The sequence below is a fragment of the Podarcis filfolensis genome (assembly GCF_964270895.1).
Source record: "Podarcis filfolensis genome assembly, chromosome: 1".
NCBI lineage: Eukaryota > Metazoa > Chordata > Lepidosauria > Squamata > Lacertidae > Podarcis > Podarcis filfolensis.
The window spans coordinates 84,649,067-84,669,694 of record NC_139604.1 but is presented as its reverse complement, the minus strand read 5'-3'; the positions used below and the strand labels follow the sequence as shown (position 1 = coordinate 84,669,694).

General features: G+C 40.0%; 1 protein-coding gene across 7 annotated transcripts in view; it reads right to left on the bottom strand.

The window, feature by feature from the left end:
• TSPAN18 (tetraspanin 18) overlaps nucleotides 1-20,628 on the bottom strand; it is a 174,391-nt gene that overhangs the window by 71,517 nt on the left and 82,246 nt on the right. For all 7 annotated transcript variants that reach the window (XM_083602912.1, XM_083602915.1, XM_083602916.1 and 4 more), the window contains one exon: nucleotides 5,034-5,117. The gene's annotated coding sequence lies outside the window, so the exon portion shown is untranslated. The remainder of the gene's footprint in view (nucleotides 1-5,033; nucleotides 5,118-20,628) is intronic.

The following is a 20,628-nucleotide window of genomic DNA, read 5'->3' as shown; positions in this document are numbered from 1 at the left end:
TTTTCCTCAACCTGATTTAGGAGTGTAGCTTTTTACATTGTTCCATACCTTTACAACATACAGTAGCTTGAACACAAACTGAAATCTGTCACAAGCGGAACATGAGTCAGCAACGTGATGTGGCTGCAAAAAAAAGGCTAATGCAATTTTCAGCTAATACATTAATAGAACCATAGTTTCCAAGTCATGGGAATTAATATTTCCACATTATCCTGCGCCAGTGATGCCACTTCTGGAGCAGCATTCAGTTCTGCTTGGAAAATATTTAGAGGACCATAACAAAGATGGTTAGCTGTATGAAAAACAAGTCCAATCAAAAAAAGTTGATGGAACTGGGTATATATACCCTGGAGAAGAAGAGGATGGTATAGCCTTCTGAAATAGCTGATATATACGGTAATAACTTAGAAAAAGGCCAATAACTGTTCACTGCTATCCAAGACACCAGGGCTAGATTTAATCTAGCTAGGGCTTAAGTTCCAGGAGGGTAGATATCAGTTGAACATTTGGAGAAACTCGCTAAGAGCAGTTGAATAATGGAACCAATTAATTAGAAGGGTGGACACTCGCTGGAGGCATTCAAGCAGAAGATAGGCAGCTATTTATTGGGAATGCTTGAGTCCTGGGTATCCTGTATCAAGCAGGGAATTGGTCCAGATTGTGCAAGACCACCTCCAACTCTATGATTCCACAATTGTGCTTTTTCTTATATGGTGGGAACATGGGATGCTAAACATTTACTGAACTAAACATGGTGACATTATAGTAATAAAAGAAAAAGAAGAGGTCACACCTCATGAAGTAACAAATAAGTGTCTGGATAGAATGGGAGTTACGCACTTTGTATATGGTTTGCACAAAGCATATGTTTGTGAGGCTTGGATGAAACAGCAAACTACGGTTTGCTGAAAACACAGAACAGAAATTCCTATTCTCAGTGTGTAAGGAGAAAAAAGGAGGGGGAAGGTGAGAAGCAAGTGCACTAGCCTGAATCTCACTTTCATAAGCACCAGTTTTTGATTTGGTATTCTCTCTGCATAGCCTCAGACTACATAGTTTAGGTTTAGTCTTGTATAACTAGGTAATATTTTTTTAGTGAAGGATTTCTTTACAGCTAACCATTAATATCTGTATGCTGGGATAAAAACAAAACACACACACCAATGAAAGGGATATTTCCCCCCACCAGCTACTGCCTCAACAGCCCTCTCCATGACCACCACTTTGAATGTAAAAGTCCTTGGCCTCCATTGATTTATCTATCTCCTTTTCCGACACCCTAAGTCCTTCTCCGCCTTTCAAATTGCTTATTTCAGGCTAGACAAGCAACTGTGGTTAAAATGTCACTGAATTTAATGATTTCAACGCTGTGTTCAAACACTTCAGCAGCCTGGCTTCAAAGGGAAGGGAAGTGGCAGAAAAACGCAGGATGGGCTGATTCGTACTGGTGGAGCAAGACCCCTCATATCCAAGTAGGATGGTACAGAATCTTCAGGCAATTAGGCAGCTGGCATTGACATCAGATACCAAGCTGCACCATTTAAGAGCTTCTGTCTCAAATTGTAGATTAAGATAAAGAAAGGTGGGGGTGGAGAGGACAATTTTCAGTACTTTTTAAAAAATGGCTGGCTTCCTGTGTTTGCAAGATATTTAGTTACATCTATTTAGTTTAACACTATCCACCTTCTGGTAGCAGGGTCTGGAGGTTTGGCAGAACCACATTCTGAGGGATAGTAATGCATTTATTTATTTTACAAATATATAAACTGCTTCAAAGCCAATATATTTTACATCTGTGACTCATATGCTGGACTTTTCACCACCAGAACAGAACAATATGCAGGCCTGTTTGTGAAAAAAGATGGATCCATGCAATAACCTGGCTTATACCCATCTATTCCACCCTGTCATGTATCCTGTAGCAGACAAAGCATTCTGTCTGACATGCCAGTGAATATTCTAGCACTCACCAATGCTGGGAACAGGGTTCAATACTGTCAGGGAACTGCCATCGGAACTAGAGGAGGAGGCAAGGCTCCACAGCGATGCTGGAGAAGGGCCAAGCAGGGAGAGAGGCAGCTCTCCGGCTGGGGAAGAAAATCAGCGTAACACCAGGGATAGAGGGGGGCCGATGGGGGAAGCGGAGAGGAGGCTCCAGGACTCCTCGCAGGAGACCAGCGAGGAGAGCACGGGTCCTCCGCTGCCCACACCCACCCTGCGCAGAAGACTTCCGCGCAGGGAGAGTAGGCGGTGACTTGGCGTCAAAGAACTTCTTTGCTGGAAGAGGTTCAAGAAACGCCCACTGACGGATTCTGCTAGCGACTGAACAGCCACAGAGAGAATGGCTGTCCAGACAGAAAAGGTTTAACCAGGCAACCTAGCCCAGAGCGGCGGTAACTTACGCACGAGCAACCCCTAAAACCATTACAAATACACATTTCGTTATTATGAAACACCCATCTTATCTTAATTTGCAATCCCTAGTGGAGATGGCAGTGTGGAATCAAATATTCTCATGATTCCAATTTCAGACTCAGCAACCTTCAGTGTGCAACTTTCAGTTCATTCCAAACTGGCAGCATCCACTACTGCAGAAAACGTTGGTTGTTTCAGTATGTCAGAATGGGAAACGGGTAAAAAGAAGAAGCAATGACACACCAGGTTACTTGGTTCATCCATCCTGCTATTTGCTGATCATCTTAACACAAGCAGGAATTTAAAGATCAATCCGTACAAGATAAAAGCACAATGTCAGAAAGTTGACTGTCCGAGCTTTGTACTTGCTCATAATAGAGAACCCGAGCCATAATGCTTTCTATTACTTAGAGCTTACTCAGGCAGGCATTCACTGATATGACTTGGTTAATCTTTTCTCTAGTCCCAGGAGGGTCTTATTTTCACTTATTAAAAGTTGCTAATTTTAACTCAACAAATGTATGTTTAATCTGCTGTTAAGACCCAACTCACTTTGCACATTTATCTATTGAGGTCATATAAAATTCATAAACCTGTGTATACAGTTTACTTCCTAGAGAAGCCCATAAGAAGTTTCCAGTTTTTATTTAAACCCTGCTTGATTAGACCTGCTTGAAAGTGCTCACTGCACAGGATGGCAACTCAAAGTAGAATGAGAAGAATCTGTTGAGGTTCTACAGACTTTTTTTTATCAGACACACAGATGGTGTTCACTATCTGGCCAACCCTTATGTATGCTACATGAATAACGATATACGGTAACTGCCTCTTCAAGGAATATATTGTTTGCTGCCCTCTCTTCCATGGTAAGATATGTCAAGATGAAATTCACAACCACTGTGATGCAGATGTAACTATAAAATGTATGCCATATATTCAATGCAAGGGAACGAGCCAAGGTTCCAATATGTACTATGCTATGAGCTCTCCTTCAGTGGAATATTTGGTGTCATATGTAGTTACATAAAAAGAACATTATGTCAGCTCCTAACTGTGGTTTAGAGAGGGTCAGGACCAAACAGCAATCAGGATCAGAGGGCTTGATCCACCAAAGCTATTTTAGTATGTGGCCAACTCTCCCACATTTTCCAGTGTTATCAGTGACATTTCCAGACAAGCTCCTGGGCTCTTTACTGAACAGGTCAGTAGGACATAATGGACCTTTCTAAACTTCTAAAGTTGCCTCATTTTTCTGGGGTTAAATGCCTCTCTTGCCAAGTTCCTTTAGCATTCAACTGAAACCAGAATATGAACAGGCACAAATATTTTTTAACAATGTAGAAAAAGATGTGAAAACACTAGCTTTAAAAAGCTAGCTACCATAGATAAAAATGAAAGTGAATGAGATTTTACTCTCTGCTAAAGATAAAACTGCTCCAGCATCTCCAGTGAGAGAGCGTCAGAAAATACTCTGTTTAGTGTCTAGTGATATGGCCCTTCCTTCAGGCATTTTAAGCTGGGCTTGCATATTAAAAGGACTATAGTTTTAACACTGAACCGTCTATTAAAAATTCTATGCATAAGCATCTGTAGCTTCATGTAAACATCAGATTGAAACATCTCTCTCTTTTGGATGAAAACAGAAGTGTTAATGTTTCCACACTGGGCGCAAATGCTATGTTTATCTGCAGAGAAAGTACACAGCAGAAAACTCCAGGGAAAAACAGGGAACAAATAATGCAGCCACCTTGTGCATGTGAATGAAGACTTCTCATGTAAATGTATCATTACCATAGGAGGAAGCACCAAAAGCAGAGAGAGAGAGAGAGAGAGAGAGAGAGAGAGAGAGAGAGAGAAACAGTACAAATGATAAAAAGCAGTATAGATAAATGAAGCTTTACTAATTTCCCTGGAATTTTCCACATTATCTTCAACTGCACTGGATCTTCCTTTAGGATAGTCACAAAACACAATCCAGCAGCAACCCTACATTATCTGATCCATGTACCAAGGATTCGGGGTCATTCGAAGTTCACAGAGTGGTTTACAATGTGGATGGTGAAGGTGTAGTACAACAAACCAAGAACTGGAATCCTTCTCTCATCTTGTATTAGTTGCAATTGCAGAAATGCAGGCTTTAAAAAATCTGTCAGATTTATCTCATTAGAATGTGGGATATCCTTTCAAAGCAAAAGAGGCAGAAATCCCCATTGTTTCAAGTAAGCCTCTGCAATGCATGGCAGAGGATACCATTAGCTGCTGGTAGTTTGTCTTGAATGGCTTTCATCTTTTTAAATGACTGTTAGAACAATGTAAAGTCCTGTGAACCTATAAGAGGCAAAGCTTTTCTAGGGAAAGGCAGAGGAAGCATATTGGACAAATGCAACAAGACGGTGTATCACAATAGGAAGTACCACTCACCCTATTCCTGACTTAGAGGTGCACTGAGTCACTTCAGGGGAAAATGCAGGGTATAATTAATATAGTAGTAGTAGTAGTAGTAGTAGTAGTAGTAGAAGAAGAAGAAGAAGAAGAAAATAATAATAATAATAATAATAATAATAATAATAATAATAATAATAATAATAATAGGCACACACTCACTTGCCATTCCTTACCTTAGTTTTGTTTCATGGGGGCTATCAGGCTTGAACAGGAGGATGAAACACCAGCAACCTACAGCAACATGTGCATTCAGTGACCTGTGGGAAGTAGTAAGAGAATACAGTACATTAGAATGCCCAAAAGCCAGAAGAATATTAGGTCTTCCCAGTTCAACATCATCCTCTTCTAGTTTGCAGAGTTTACTCAAAGTGCAGTTTGCTGGTAATGTTAAACTATGGTTTGATTAGACCAGGAAGTAACATAAAGCACAATGTATAAAGGGAGAAGGAAGTGAAGAAGGAAGGAAGTGGATAGTTCTTAATCCTCCAAATCATAGTTTGGGGATACAGATACAACACCAGCATGCAATTTGATGAAGCCAATGCCAGGGACCCAGGAGGGTCCACCGCTGTGAACTGAGGGAACCCTTTTAACTATTTTTGCCTGCACATCTCCCAGAAACCACCATCAACAAGAAAACTGTCCTTGGGAGGGGCTGAAAGCAGTGCTATTTTTCTAGAAAAAGAGGTGTTGGAACGGAGTTCCTAAGAGTTCCCCCAGAAAAAAGTCCTGCCTAAAAGGATGGTTTGCTCACTCACTCTCAGCATTAGGTAGCAAGGGAAAGATGTGAAACACTCTCCCCAGGAATATTCATTTGGTGGTAGGGGAGAGAGTGAATTCAGTGACAGTGGGCATTTTTCCTTTCCATTAAGAAGGAACAATGCATTTTTTATATAAAACTGTCCATAGTCTGTCACTCTTTTAACTGATGCACCACTGTAATTAGGGTCACTAATGGAACTTTCTGAATAGCAAAGGCAAGCACTCAGAGGAGAAAGTTTATGTTATGTACCATCTATTATATTCTGACTAGTATAGTAGCCAGAAGTTGTAAAAGTGAGTTTTCACAGCCTTTAATAATGGCCAATAAATCATTGCTCACTTCTCTATTTTCATGAGTTTTGTTCCGCCCATTTCCAAGAGTGTGGGTGTTATTCCTATCTTGGATTCTCCCAAGGAAAAAATTCAGGACTGGGAGTCTGGTCTTCCCAGACCTTTCCTTGTTCCTCTTACCTCTACTTCATTAGAATCAAGGAAGCTTCCACAGTCAGTCATTCATGTCTATATTCACATGGGTGTGTGGGTGATGCCACCCTAACCCTCCACAGGGCAAAAAACTAAGTGTGTGTATAAATAATTACTGAAAATGCTGTATTTTTTTTAAAAAAAAAACGACAACAACAGGTGTCATGGGTTGAAGAAGTAGAAACCAAGCCTACACTACTCTTAGGCCTGTGACACCTAGTGTGATTCAGAATTTATCCTCCAGGTTGTCATGCATCTGAACTCCAGCTATATGCGACAGATGGTTCCTGGAGGTGACACAAAACAAAAGCAGCCATTGTCCATTTGCGCCTCCTCATTCATTAACAATAACTGTGGTCCCATACTCTCCTAGATACTATTGCAGAATATATTGGGGGTTTTTCTACAATATTCCAATCAGGATGACAACCAAACTCTTAGCACAGCAATTGTGTCTATAAATGCAGTCACATGCAAGCTCCCTGTGAAATAATCTGGATAGGGTAATTGTCATATCGTCCAAGCTGCTGAGGCCAATGGGCTGAGCACTAGATAGAGAGGATTTTAGCTCATTTGGATCACTTACTATGTTCTTTGTCTCAGTACCTTGTTGATGAGAAGGAACATTTCTAAGCACTCCTTCCCATGTGCCTCACATGCCTCCTAAAATGATATTCATAGTCATATGAACCGAGTTAGCCAGGCATAGAAGGAAAAATGAGCTTGTGTGTAGTATGGAGGAGGGAAAAGGAAGAGATTCTGGCTGTATGTATACAAAGAGACAACAATAGAATGGAATGAGACTAACCCTTAAATTGAGCTTCTTGTGAGTCATGAGCAGCAATAAAGAAATGTAAAAATAATGACGAACTGGTTCATTTTACATCAACCACAGTGTACATACATCTCAGTAGATCAAATGAAGCTAAATACAGCTACAGATACAGCACTAATTTGACAGGCTCTGAGATAAGCCCACTAGGAATCATAATTTCAGCTTTGTGTGTTTTAAAATAGCAGAAGGCTTGCTGTTCGATATGTTTATTTACAGACGTAGCTTACTAGTTCTATGAAAAGTAAAGGCATACATGAGAGGTTTGACCTGACAAACTGTGTGGAACAGACAGCAGGGGTGCCATTCCAGATTCCAGGGGTGAGGGGGGAAAATCAGTAGGTGACTGAATTTTTTTTTAAGTCCATGATGCATGGTGATTGTGGGATGCCTGCCTAATATACAGACACAGTTAGTTATTTAAAGTCAAGGTAGCTGATCACATATACAGTAGCTGCTTCTGAGGAATAACAACAGGTAACCTTCAGTGTTGGTGAGGGATCAGGATAAGAAGTCCTGAAGCCACTGCTGATGAGGAACACTTCAGAATATATTTTGTATAGTTAAGTTTTTACCTTTATCTTCAGTACATTGTATTTTATTTTATTGCTATGGCTAGAGGCTGATGCAAATAAAGATGAACACTATTACCAAAAAAATGTTCAAGAGTATATTCTATCCCTAGAGAAAATGGGGGACACCCCACCCCCAATTTCTGAACTCACTAACAGGATGAAGAATTTAGAGATGCTATTTGCACACAGCTTCATCGCATACCAGTACTTGACAGGTATGCCTGTTTCACATTTGCTAAACAAAGGCTTCATATTTACTGAATGAAGTATTCATATTTATGGCAGTGAAGTAATTTACTTCAGCAGCTGCTCAGCTGAGACACTGCAGTCAAACCATGATTTTGCTGTCAGGAAAGTGATCACGGCTTACACGCAACGTTTCCCCTTCCACACATGTGAAACTTCCCTCCTTCACTTTCTGGTGTAGAGTAACTACAATGATCAGAAACCCACTTTAAACTAGTCTTATTCACACATTACACAGATCATAGCAGGAGCTATTTTGGAGTTACAGTGATTACTTGGAGCAGAGCTGCATTTTAGCATAGCATTCTGCCGGTGTCCACATCACATTTTCTGAAACTGTCTGAAGAGAAAGCCCAGCATTCAGCCTCCTGATCACATGTAGAGCCAACTGCACGATCAGCAGAACTGCACAATCATGTGGAGGCTGTTACACGCAAGTAACACGTGACTAGGGCTGTGTTCCTTTTTCCCACTTTGTAGTCACACTATGATTGGAAGCAGTCATAATTTTCCTGAGTCTAATATACTGGCAAACCATCGTCACCATGAACTATGCCAGCATCTAACATTTCACAGACTAAACATGAAGCATTTCATAAACCAGTAATTTGCATACTAGTAAACTCATATGATCCTGTTTCCATGGGGAAAATAATATTTGGGAGACATTTTCCCATTATGACCGATCCCATGATAACACACTTTTTTTAGATTTGTGGGTGAGGCTTGCTCAGAGCTTATATGGTTGTATGGAGAATTTGGTGGCAAATTCAACTAAAAAAGGGGGGGACCTTATGCCTTTTAAAGTTAATGGTCTGTGTTTGACCAGCCAGGTAAATTCCATTGGAAAGCAGCTTCTAGTACTGGGTAGACAAAACTGCGCACATAGTAAGGACAAACGTACCACACCTTTTACACAACTAAAGCTGAAGGCATTGCAGTCTTCTTAGGAAAAGCACACGTTCTTTAAACCTGTGATATAAATCTCAATAAAGTCTCCTAAGCAAAAGTCAAACACAGTTCTGTGTCCATGAAGGGAGACCTTCTTTAACAAGAGAAGAGGATTATAATTAAGTAGCTAATGAATTATCTTTTTATCAGGCTAGTAATGAGCAATAAAGGAAGTCACACACAGACTAGAAGCAGAACAATTTGCAGTGGTCAAGGATGATGGGAGATCCTGTCCAATAACATCAGGGGCAGGCAACAGATTAGCTACCCTTTCTCAGGAGCCTAAAACAGAGTACTTGTGAGAATCATTCACAACAAATGGGAAGTGCTCCCATGTCATAGAGCTTAAGACAGACACAAATAAAACAATATGAAATTCTGGACAGTCTTTGGGAATGCTTATTATTTGTATCCATTTTGGTCTAACTTCAGGTCTGGTTATGATTTAGAAATGGCCTTGACCACCCTGATGGCTGACATATAAAAGAGAATATGCTGCCCTTTTTGTTCTCCTCCTGGTTTTTATGCTTTGTAGACTGTTTAGAAATCATCTTAACTTTAAGAGATATATAAATTAATAAGTGGTGGTGATAAAAGACAATGAGAGGACAGACCCTACAGGCTGCAACTCAGAGCAACAGAGAATAAGGCTTTCTTCTGAGGAAACTGGTCTAAACATATAAACTATTATTCTTATTATATTTATTTATATCCTAGCCTTTTCCCTGACAGGGACTCAAGGCAGCTTACAGCTAGATAAAGTACAACTAATCAATGCAAGGTATCAGATACCAAGACTTGATCAGTTGCCAACAGTCTACATAGTGAAAATGAAAGGAGTTCTAAACACAGCAATTAGGGAGCAATATATGTAACACAATGCCCAGCTGGGACAGAACAAGAATACTTGCCATTTCTCAGTCAGTGATATAACCTCCACAAACCCAAAGAGGCCTCATTCTCTCAAGAAGAGTCGGAGCATGAGCGAGTCTAAGCAATTCCTCAATAAAGATGACACAAGATCTACCCACCTTGGAAGAATGGCAGATGAAAGTGATAGACTATATGGGACTGGCAGAAATGACCGGCAGAATCCGAGACCAGGGAAAAGAGACGGCGGAAGAAGATTGGAAGAAATTTAAGGACTATCTTAAGAAACATTGCAAAATTATTGAAGACTAGAACGATGTTGATTCAGAAATTAAGGAGTTAAAAGCTGTAATGATTATGTGATTAAGAAAAGAAAGGTTAAAAAGTATATAGAAATTAGGGAAAGGATTTGCTGAATTCACTTAGAGAATGGAATACAGAAAGGGGAGGTATGAGGAGGTCGGGAAAGTAAGTTTTATGAATATAAGGGATGGAAACTATACCTGTTTTGTATGTGTGTTCTTTCTTTTTTGGATTGTATGTATTTTTATTGTTTTTGTTTTTATTGTTCTGTTTATTCTGTTTTATATAAATTCCTAAACTTTAATAAATATATTATAAAAAAAATTCCTCAATAAAGATGAGCAACTCCATGAAGAATCTTCTCTTTCTCCCACTCCCCTTTCTCTGCCCAATGTTTCCTTCAGAAATTCTATTAGATATGCATCACGGTCTATATAATTAATTAGAAAGGCTCAAAAGTCCAATCACAAATTCTTTGAAAAGGGCAGATATGAAAGATTCTCATCTTCCAAGCAGAAGGCTCCCAGGAGAATCCATTTTCTTCATGTCACATCAACAAGAGTGTGTATGACAAGGACTTCCAACATTCAATGCAGTGCTTGATACACTTAATTGCAAGACATTAATGCTGACCTGACCAATTAAAACTGTGTTGTGGCTCATGTCTTCCTGAAGCAGATGTTTCATATATTACCTGCATGTTATCAATCAACACAGTTAATACTCCTACCATATGAGATAATTATTTTGCAATTACATTGAAACAAATGATATTTCTTGCAAAAGGTTCCACTAATTATCCATGCTTGCCAAAGGGTAGGGATAATGGGATATTTTTCTTCGATCGCTGCCTCTCATTAATCCTAACACCCTCCTGGCCCCAAAGATGGAATGGAGGAGGGGAGAAATTGACAACACTTCCAGAGTGATAGAATTATGCTATCTGAAGATGCAGGTTCCATAACAGAGTCTCTGGATAATGAATGGCAAAGTTCCAAATCACTTTGCATTGCTTTTCCTTAGACCAGCATTGCTGCTGCTCCTATCCCGCCCCCCCCCCCCGCCAGTCTAAGCTATATAAACAGCAAACACAATTGTCTCCATATAAACCTTTCATTTTTGATGAAATTTCCTTTTGCTTGTCTGGGAAGCTAAGGCTTATCATAATATTAGTATGCAATGGCTGTGGCTGTAAATTTTAATTGGCTAAACTAGTAGATTAACTAACCTTTAGCTGATTAATTGGTAGAGGCTAATTTTAATTGGAAGGACTGTGAGTTAAGATCACGCTTATTATTCTAGTGCAGGTCTAGAACTATTTAGTTTCTTTAAAAAAAATTAAAAAAAACTTCAGCATTTTTATACGAAAATCCAACCCATGGAAATTTGGCCTGGAGGAAATGTTTTGAGGCTATTTTGGTTCTTCTGTGCTACTGTCATGAGGAATGAGGGGAAAAAATGATACATGATATTTCTTTCCAACTGGACACTGTTTTTTAAAAAAATCATCTCACCTGCTGAATAAACCTATGCTGATATGGGTATTTGCTCACATTCAAAACCAATTAATTGACTAACTCAATTCCAAATGATTAATCATCAGTAACAAATGGTAGATCAGTGAACAGCATAAATTGGGTGTGGGAAACCTTTATCCCTCCAGATGTTGCTGAAGTACAACTCTCATCATCTTTGGCCATTATCTTTGCTAAGGCTAATGGCAAGTGTAGTTCAGAAACATCTGGACTGCCAAAGCTTCCCCAGTCCTGCCCAAAACATTTTCTATACATCTCCTCAATAAATTTCCAATACCCAACTGTTGTATAGTCTTAATTTTTCAATGTTCTCCACCTCTTTTTTGTTCCCACTCTCACATCTATCCTCTGTGATTATTTCAGGTTTCTAACCCTGTACAGATAAAGTATGCATTTTGATCTTCCAACTCTTCCTGACTTTGACAACACCTGCAAATTGCAATTCCAAGCTCTGTGCTTAAAATCTCTGCTGAAGCTTGTGCAAATTACAGCAATAGATTGGGTATCGAATGAAGCTACATTTGGAAAGGGCCTTAAAAACTGCAGCCACATAGTATGCCTTGTGGATCTCTGGACTGATATGTGAATACCTAAGAAGAGAGTTTACTTTAACGGAGCTGTAAATTCTACAACTTCGATAGAACAATAAGCATTTTTTCAACATCTTAGAAACCTTTACAAAAAATATCCAGCCTGCGAATTTGCTTCTTCTGTAGCTGAAAAGGCATGAAAGTGAAAAATGAACTGGTATGCAAGCAGGAGGGCTTTCTAAACTTGTGGCTCGTGACTCACTTTGTCTCAAATGCAAAGTTCAGTCCAGGGAGTATATATCCCTGATCCCCATCTCCTACGTATTACTTTTTCAGTAAACAATCTCCAGTTTTCAACCACAAGGAATATATCCCTAAAATGTAATTATTTTACTTTAAAATAAAAGAATACTAATTTTGAAAGACTTAGCAATGATATTTGAAGAAGAGCTAATCACAAGTGAGCCTACAGACATCAGTAAGCATTTCTGAAGAAGCATTGAGAGCTGTCCTAAAATCCCCTAGAAATGAAGAGTCAAAGCTGGTGAAATTAAATTCCAATCACTTGGATGCAATCTATACACTCATGACCACAATAAACACAGCTATTGCATATTGTGTGTCTTGGCATTATCATCAAGTTCCAGGCATCTAGGACTTGGCTCACTGCCACCACAAAAGGGTTCACAGCTTCAGGCTAATGAATTTTGTGGTCAGTGCACAAAATGTGAATGCCAAGTAGAAAGGGAAACCATTTCCAAAGGCACCATGTAAGATAAATATTCCTGTTTCATTCCATGAAAAAACCTCAACTGTACCAATTTTTTCCTATTCCATCTGCTTACATCTTAACTATGGATTCCAATGGTAGTTTCCAAATCAGATTCCCACCCCCCAAAGAAGCTATAAAGTCCTGAGGTTTCTTGTGTGTTTTCTTACTTTTTACTTGCAATGGTAACACCACATCTCACACCAAATCTTGCTTTTGCTCACTGCATATCTATCAATTAAAACTTCTCAAGAGGCTGTTACAATTCAGACTGAATAAATCTGTTTTCCTAATTTTGCTCAAAATGCTAATTTTCAAAGCAACTATATTTTCTGCTAAAAACAATATATGTACTTAGGCTGTGGCTTTCTGAGTCCTGTGCAGCTGTTCATAACAAACAATACTTGCCTTTGCATTTGAAAACAATCCATTTTTTCTGTTGACAATACTATTATGCCATCCATCTTTTGTCTTGTTGGGAGTTTTTTGTTAAAATACTTTCAGTATCTTACATAATGATTGATGTCAATACCCTGCTTTCTCTCCACACCCTGACATTCTAAGATTCATGATGGAAGGGGGAAAACTTAACAGTGTGATCCTATAAAAGTCTACCCCACAGTAAAACTCATTTTACTGAGTAAAACTCATTTTACTTTTAATGGAGCCCACTCCTATATAAGTATGTACAGGATTACAACTTTAATCCTATTTTGATTATAGTCTAAAAGCTCAAAATCTTTTATACATATTCAGCTGATTCGCACTTCATGCTAAGCCAAACCATGTAAACCCAAGGGCAAACCTTGGCTACAGTTTGTGGTTTGCCTAGAGTGAGGCAAACCATGAGCCTGGATTTGGACAACACCCCATGCCAAACTATGGCTCAAGCTCACAGTAGCAAAAGGACTGGAGGAGGAAAGCAGTGGTCAGAATCTCCCCTCCAAGAACCTGCAGACTTGTGATAAACCATAGTTTGATTTAGTGAACCACCTCACTGTAAAATGTAACAAAATAATCAAGAAAATACTAAGAAATCCATATATGATCAGATCATAAATGAGTCCTGTCTACTCTGAATGGCAGAAGCACTCCATGACACTCCTGTTGTACCTAGAAAAGGTGCCAGAGATTGCATGGTGTATCATGGGGAGTGCTTAGAATCAATTGTGCAGCTCCAAAGGCACAGTGTGGTTCCTGACAGCACTGCTTCTGCAAGCCACATTCTTCCAAGTGTTTGCCTCCTGCATTTGGTGATCTTCCTCTTTCCTAGAGGCATCCCCCATGTGCCACTCTTCCAGGACAGTCTGTTCTGCTCTGTCCAGAAATTCTGCATGTTCCCTAATGACTCAAAGTGTGGATAAGCCAAGGTGTTGTATTTTTCTTCCAAAAGGTCAACCAGCTTACCCTTGCTGCAGGTATAGCGTTGCACATCTTCAGGCAGGGAAACAAACATGGCACCGATGTTGCTGTAGCTTCCTTGCCATTCATGTCTCCTGGTCCTATGTACATGGTGACACAGCACTCTGGGCCTCCCCCCTCCCCAAATGCCCCTGCTCAATGCCCCTCACAAACACCCCTGTTTACTAGCCCAGTTCATGAGCTCCTGGAGTACTACTGCTAGGAGTAGTGCAATGGACATCCCTGTTAATCTTCACTATATGAACTAGTTCATAAAAAAGCTGATGACCTCTTGCCAAAGATGGTAATAACTTAAGCCAATGGTTCCCAAACCCCTTCCCCCGCAGCCCAACTACTTGAAAATTGCTGAAGGTCTTGGTGAACAACTCAATGGTTATTCTGCCTGTTGTAGCAATAGTACTGCACTGTGCTGGGTGTGGCATGATTTTTAATTGTATTTTTGCACAGACCATCTGGATGTTGGTTGTGGACCACTATTGGTCTGCAGACCACCATTAGGGAACTCCTGACTTAGACGACTATGAAGAAATTCATTTATTTATGCTGGTGAAGCTGATATAGCCAGGAGAAAAACACTGAATATGCTGATGTTTTCCTGCTTGTAGGTCTACAATTCCTGCATAAAATGAAACACAAAAAATGGCAAATTAAGTTAAGAAGCTTCTAATGTTATGTAGTACCAAGATTCTTAAATCATTGCAAACACAGTGGACTTGCAGGACAAGAGACAAACCTGGATATACATGAAAGAGGTGGCACTTCCCATTTCAGGGGCTTAGGCCTAGAGCTACTTTTGGCATGATGGTAGCTGTGCCATCAATGCTGATACTGTTAATTTATCTGAACTGGCAGCAATTGGCTCAAAGGTCAGCACTCTGAATGTAAGGTTTTGTGTTAAACACTACTTTTGGAAGTACGCTGAAAGGAATTTTTTTCTTCACATTTTGCTAAAGTATCCTGTTCTAGACATCCTGTTGCTAAATGCCAAAAAGAATGGCAAAACACCAATTTTCCTCCAGACTGAATGTTTTTAGTTTCTCAAGGAAGAAGCTGGAGTTACTTCAAGGGGAACTGTAACCTCATTGGCTTGGATTTGTTTGGTTCATGAACTTCTTTGTTTTCATAATGATGCAGCCTTGTGAGTGATTCCTGTGCTTTGTTTTTATCCAGAAAGCTTTATATTCCCCGACTTGACTGAAATTACAAGTTTTCTGCTACACAGGGGATCTGCTCACTCGACAGATCTATCTCAGATCTGCCGAGTAAACAACATGGGCTTAATTTATGAGAGCAAGGAAAAAATGGTGGTCTGTTTCCTTTCAAGATCCATTAGCACAATAATCTACCAATGGGGAAGATCCATTCCAGTTTCCTGTTTAAAGGATCCATCCATCCTGCGCATTGACATTTTATCTTTATATTTTTGAGATTAATTAGGTTTATATGAAGCTTGTTAGGGGGTTGGGAGAAAACCTAGACATAGTAACCTTACATAATATTTTTAAAGCAAAGTTAAGCAACAGCAACTTTTTGTTAGATCTGGCATGTAATCTTAAATGTAATATTGCTTTCAGAGGTAACGTAATAGCCATGAAGAACCAGGCAGGAAACCTTACCCTAAATTGCTTAAAACAACCACCACCACCACCACTGATTATTTATTTCCTTCCCATGGATGACACCCTCCCCTTAACCTGTACCAACTAGTGGGGGGAAAATGTTTTGGGAAGGATGGGTTACATAGTTCTTCACAAGGATATAAGTCTGGGATAATGAAGTGAGCAAATGAGACTAATGCCTCTGGAATTGAAAGAAAGGAGAAATAATTGAAAAGGACCAGGGAGAGTCTGCAAATACTGCACTGGGAATGCAGATCTCAGTGGATTGGAAAGGGCTCTCACGTGGCCACACTAGTTAAGAGCACTCATATTACACTGTGTGCTTAGCTGCACATTTGGGATAGATTTCTCTCTTCCTGCTGGGGTCACCAATCAAAGGTGACACAGACAATGGTCATCTCCTTTGAGGTTTTATTTAAATAGAAATCTTCAGGACAGGAGAGGGACATCATCTCACAGATGACTTCCCACACTTGTAGAACAGGATTAGAAGATTCAAGGAGACACAATTAAGCTGTTTTTCCTTCACAGCAAGAGAAATTGTCTTGAGTTTCCTTCTTTGTAACTTTTATTCTTTCCTTCACTCTGGATTTGCAACCCATCTGCTATATAATATTTAGCTGCAAACTTTCCACTGAATCCCTCTTGAAAACTTTCTTAAAAGGCTGTCTCGCCAGTCCCAAGGGTACTGTCAAAAAAACATTTTCAGACTCCCCGAAACCATGTGTTGTTTCCTTCTGAAAGTGTTCCAGCCATAGCTTATCCAGAAAAGCAAGTGTGCTGTTTAGTTTCTCAAGTAGCATTCTTACACAGATGGTAAAACTAAAGCAAAAAGAATTGCCATAATTTCATCAAGACCACAAATAATGGGCCACCATACAAGAGATGTTTAAGTTCTGAAGATCTTGCAACACATGACAACTGAATGTTTAACAAATTATCTGGTATGTCGAGTTTCTTTGCATGCTGTATCTCACAATGTACCTTCACTTTCCAAAACCATGACAAGCAAGTGCCACTCATCCTTTAGTGAAGAGTTGAGAAAATGAACCCCAAAGTAACTTCTTGCTATCTTTCCTCCATATTCTCCCACATTTGAGGGGTGAATCCACACTCAGGACCCTTGTATATATATATTGAACGCTTAAGGATTTGCAGGTACTGTAGAGCTGACATTTAGTTCCCCTTGATCTATTCTTTAAATTGTAGCCACACACAAAAAACTTGTTAGTAATGCACAAGTTATAGGGATATGCTGGAAGTAAGCTGAAAATGCTTGTACCAAGCACCTAATTCAAAACCTTAAATGACTTCAAGATTAATCTAGACTTCCTACTGTACCTCAAATATTGCTGTCTTACCAACACTCTAAGGCTCCAATCTTAGGATTCTATTTCTACCAAATACACCAGCATTTCTTTCAGCAACACCTTTATTTTGTCCATATTGTTACCACATGTCCTTGTTTACTTGTGCATACAACTTCACACATACACTCAAGGAACACATGCTGGGACTTCTTATCTAGAGTCACAGCATGCCACAGCAAAACATTCTGTTTTCAGGAGAAGCAATGAGAAAACAAGCCAGAGTTTATTCAATACTTGTATGGGTGTTTTATTACAAAAATAGGCAGTGTAAACACACGTTGGGCAGGCAAGTATTTGGTTAAAGCTATGGACATAGGATGGAAATGGGGAAACTAGGCAAGACGGAACTCTTTTTCAGCGGGTATTCTGTAAACTACGAGATTGCCCTTTGTACCAGGACTTGAATGGGGTATTTCTTAGGACTTCCATTGGCTAGGTTTAAACAAGAAGTTGTGGTTCTTTTTTCTGCAATCATCCAAGGAAACAGCTGATATGAAGGGGGAGCCCAGACACAGCTAAGTCCCTTGGTTCTCCTTGAGCCCTATATAGTATGGAACTTCAGGTTAAGGTCACGAGTTCACCTGGAGTCCTAGCCAAAATGGAAACAAAAATTAAAAGTTGGTAGGGAAGGAATAGTGAAATAGATTTCGAAATGAATTCCTCTCATCCCCAGATGACTCTGCACAGTGGAAATTTGAAGATGCTGGAACAATTCTTTCTGTTAATCTAACTCCCAGTTGGCCTCTTTAAGGAAGCAAAATGAATAATGAAAACATATAAGCTGCTTTCATTAGTGACTTTGAGCTCTCACTTCCTGCCTGATCTTTAAACATCAAAACTGAGCCCCTTTACCCCTCCCTTGTGCAGAGTGATTGGTGCTTCTGTACAACTCCCCAAAGATACAAAGAGGCACCTAATGCATTTATTACGTCATGGTCACTATCATACATTCTTTTCAAAATGTGATAATCCTCTCCACACGGTATTGAATTTCCCAGTGGGTTCTTTTGCCGTCAGGTTAATAACCTTTATATTATGTAGACAGAGAGGGAGAGATTAACAGGGATTGTACTTAATCCAAGTGTGTAGTATTCTTTCTGCTTTGGACTTTATTCCCTTGTGGATTCTTTCAGTCTCCATTTGCTACTGGATGATTAAACCAAATTGACACAACTCTTGAAAGGTTAGAGAAATCTCTCTTCCCAAGCCATTCACTAGCATACATGTCTTGCTTTGAGACAGTGAAAGAATAGGAATCCACTAGCCAGACTCGGCCAAATGTATTCACACAGGATTGTTTACATATTTTAATGTCTCCATTCCTTTCTGACCCATATTATCTAATATTTTAAAATATTTCATACAAAAGCCATGAATTTTAATTGTTTGTATCTGATGCTTAAAGAGTCTTCACAGAATTTGAAGCAAATTGTCTCTTTATTCATCCGCTTGTTGCATCATCAAAGCAACTATTTATTCAGATGAAAGCCAGCTCCAATTTGAGTCTGAGCCCAATTCAAAGTACTGGTTTAAACTAGTGAAGCCTTACATGGCTGAGAACCCCTATACTTAAAGAACCACATTTCCTCAAATGAACCAAGACCCTGAGATTGTCATTTGAGGCCCTTCACTCAGAGGCAGCTCCAGAGGGCAGCAACAAGAGAATAGGCCTTTTCTGTAGCAGCTTCCTGTCCATGGAATGCTCTTCCATGGTCTACCTGGGGCCAAATGTTGTCATATCAGTGCCAAGCAAAGATGTTTTTATTTTCCTGGCATTTGTTGGGCAGTACCAATGATTGGAAAGGGACGAAGGTGGTGCTGTGGGTTAAACCACAGAGCCTAGGACTTGCCGATCAGAAGGTCAGCGGTTCAAATCCGCATGATGGGGTGAGCTCCCATTGCTCGGTCCCTGCTCCTGCCAACCTAGCAGTTCAAAAGCACGTCAAAGTGCAAGTAGATAAATAGGTACCACTTCAGCGGAAAGGTAAACAGTGTTTCCGTGCGCTGCTCTGGTTCGCCAGAAGTGACTTAGTCATGCTGGCCACATGACCCGGAAGCTATACGCTGGCTCCCTCGGCCAATAAAGCAAGATGAGCACCACAACCCCAGAGTCGGTCACGACTGGGTCAGGGGTCCCTTTACCTTTTCTTTACCAATGATTGGATACTTTTCTTCTGAATGTTTTTAATATGCTTGTATATTTTTATTGTTAATTTTATTCACTTTATGTTGCTTTGAGTCTTTTGTTGTGGGAGCTGATATGTAAGTTCAATTAACCTAACCTAATCAACCACACTGGAAGATGTGATGAATGTTCATGCAATGAGCCTCTCTCTGCATTGTGTCATGCATACATGACATCCCAAGAAACCAAAACTCAATGTCACGACTAGGAGACAGCAACTTAATCAGAATGCCAGGCACAACATTGTAGATATTCTGTTACTGTTTCTGTAATTTTATTTATCCGGTCCAGACCACATTAGTGTTATTTTGCAATACTGCTGTTTCTTGGTTGCCCATGAGCCACACAACGCATAGGAATAGCACCGCTTCTGCCCCTTTATTCCCAGATTTTTCAGAGTAATCATATGACAGCCTTTTAATTTACTGCAGTGCCTTGTGCTGCTTATTTCCATAGACTGAACTACTGTAATATGTTCTACGTGGGGCTACCCTTGAGGCTGGTTCAGAGATTGCAGATAGGCTAGAATACTGCAGCCCAGAATTTGGCTAGAACATCTACACATTATTATTTTACACTGGGGGAAGCACATGGAAAACCTTGCTCAGACAGCTCTGAGCTCCAGCCTTCCCGACCTGGAGGAATGGACAGATTCCCACACATGTAATGACCGCAGCAGGAAGCAGCTGTGGTAGCCACTCAGAGAATGGAAGACCCAGGCAAGCAGCTTCAATGCACAGTTGCACATTGTACCAATGCTGGGGGGGGGGTGGCGGAGAAGATGCCTGCCCTTCTCCTCACCTCTTCATTCACCTGAAAACCTAGAGAGCCACTGTAGACCATACTGAGAGCGATGGACCAAGGGACCGAATCTAATGGTATAAATTTCTTATGTGTGCTATCTTTCGTGTGTGCTCACAGACCAACTGCTGAACTACCGTATCTGTTCCAGGACATTTCCTTGTATCGCTGTAAAAAGGCACTGAATATCCCATGGAAATTACCCGTCCCATTTCTCACTGTTCATGCTTTAACTAAGTCAACAAAAACACTTCTGCGTCTGATTGAAACACTTGCACTTTCAAATGTTGGCAGCAGTGACGAACCAAATTCAATACAGACCAAATTCAATCTAGCATGAAAATGGGGGAAGAGGCAGAGGGGGATGTGACTGAAATCCTAGACTGCTTTGGCCTAACAAGAGTATAATTCTACAAAGCAGCACCTACAAACCTGCTTTTAATCACAAACATGTGTGGGCAAAAGAGAAGCTGTACATTAGCAAAAACCACCTGCTATTATATTAACTGTTACAG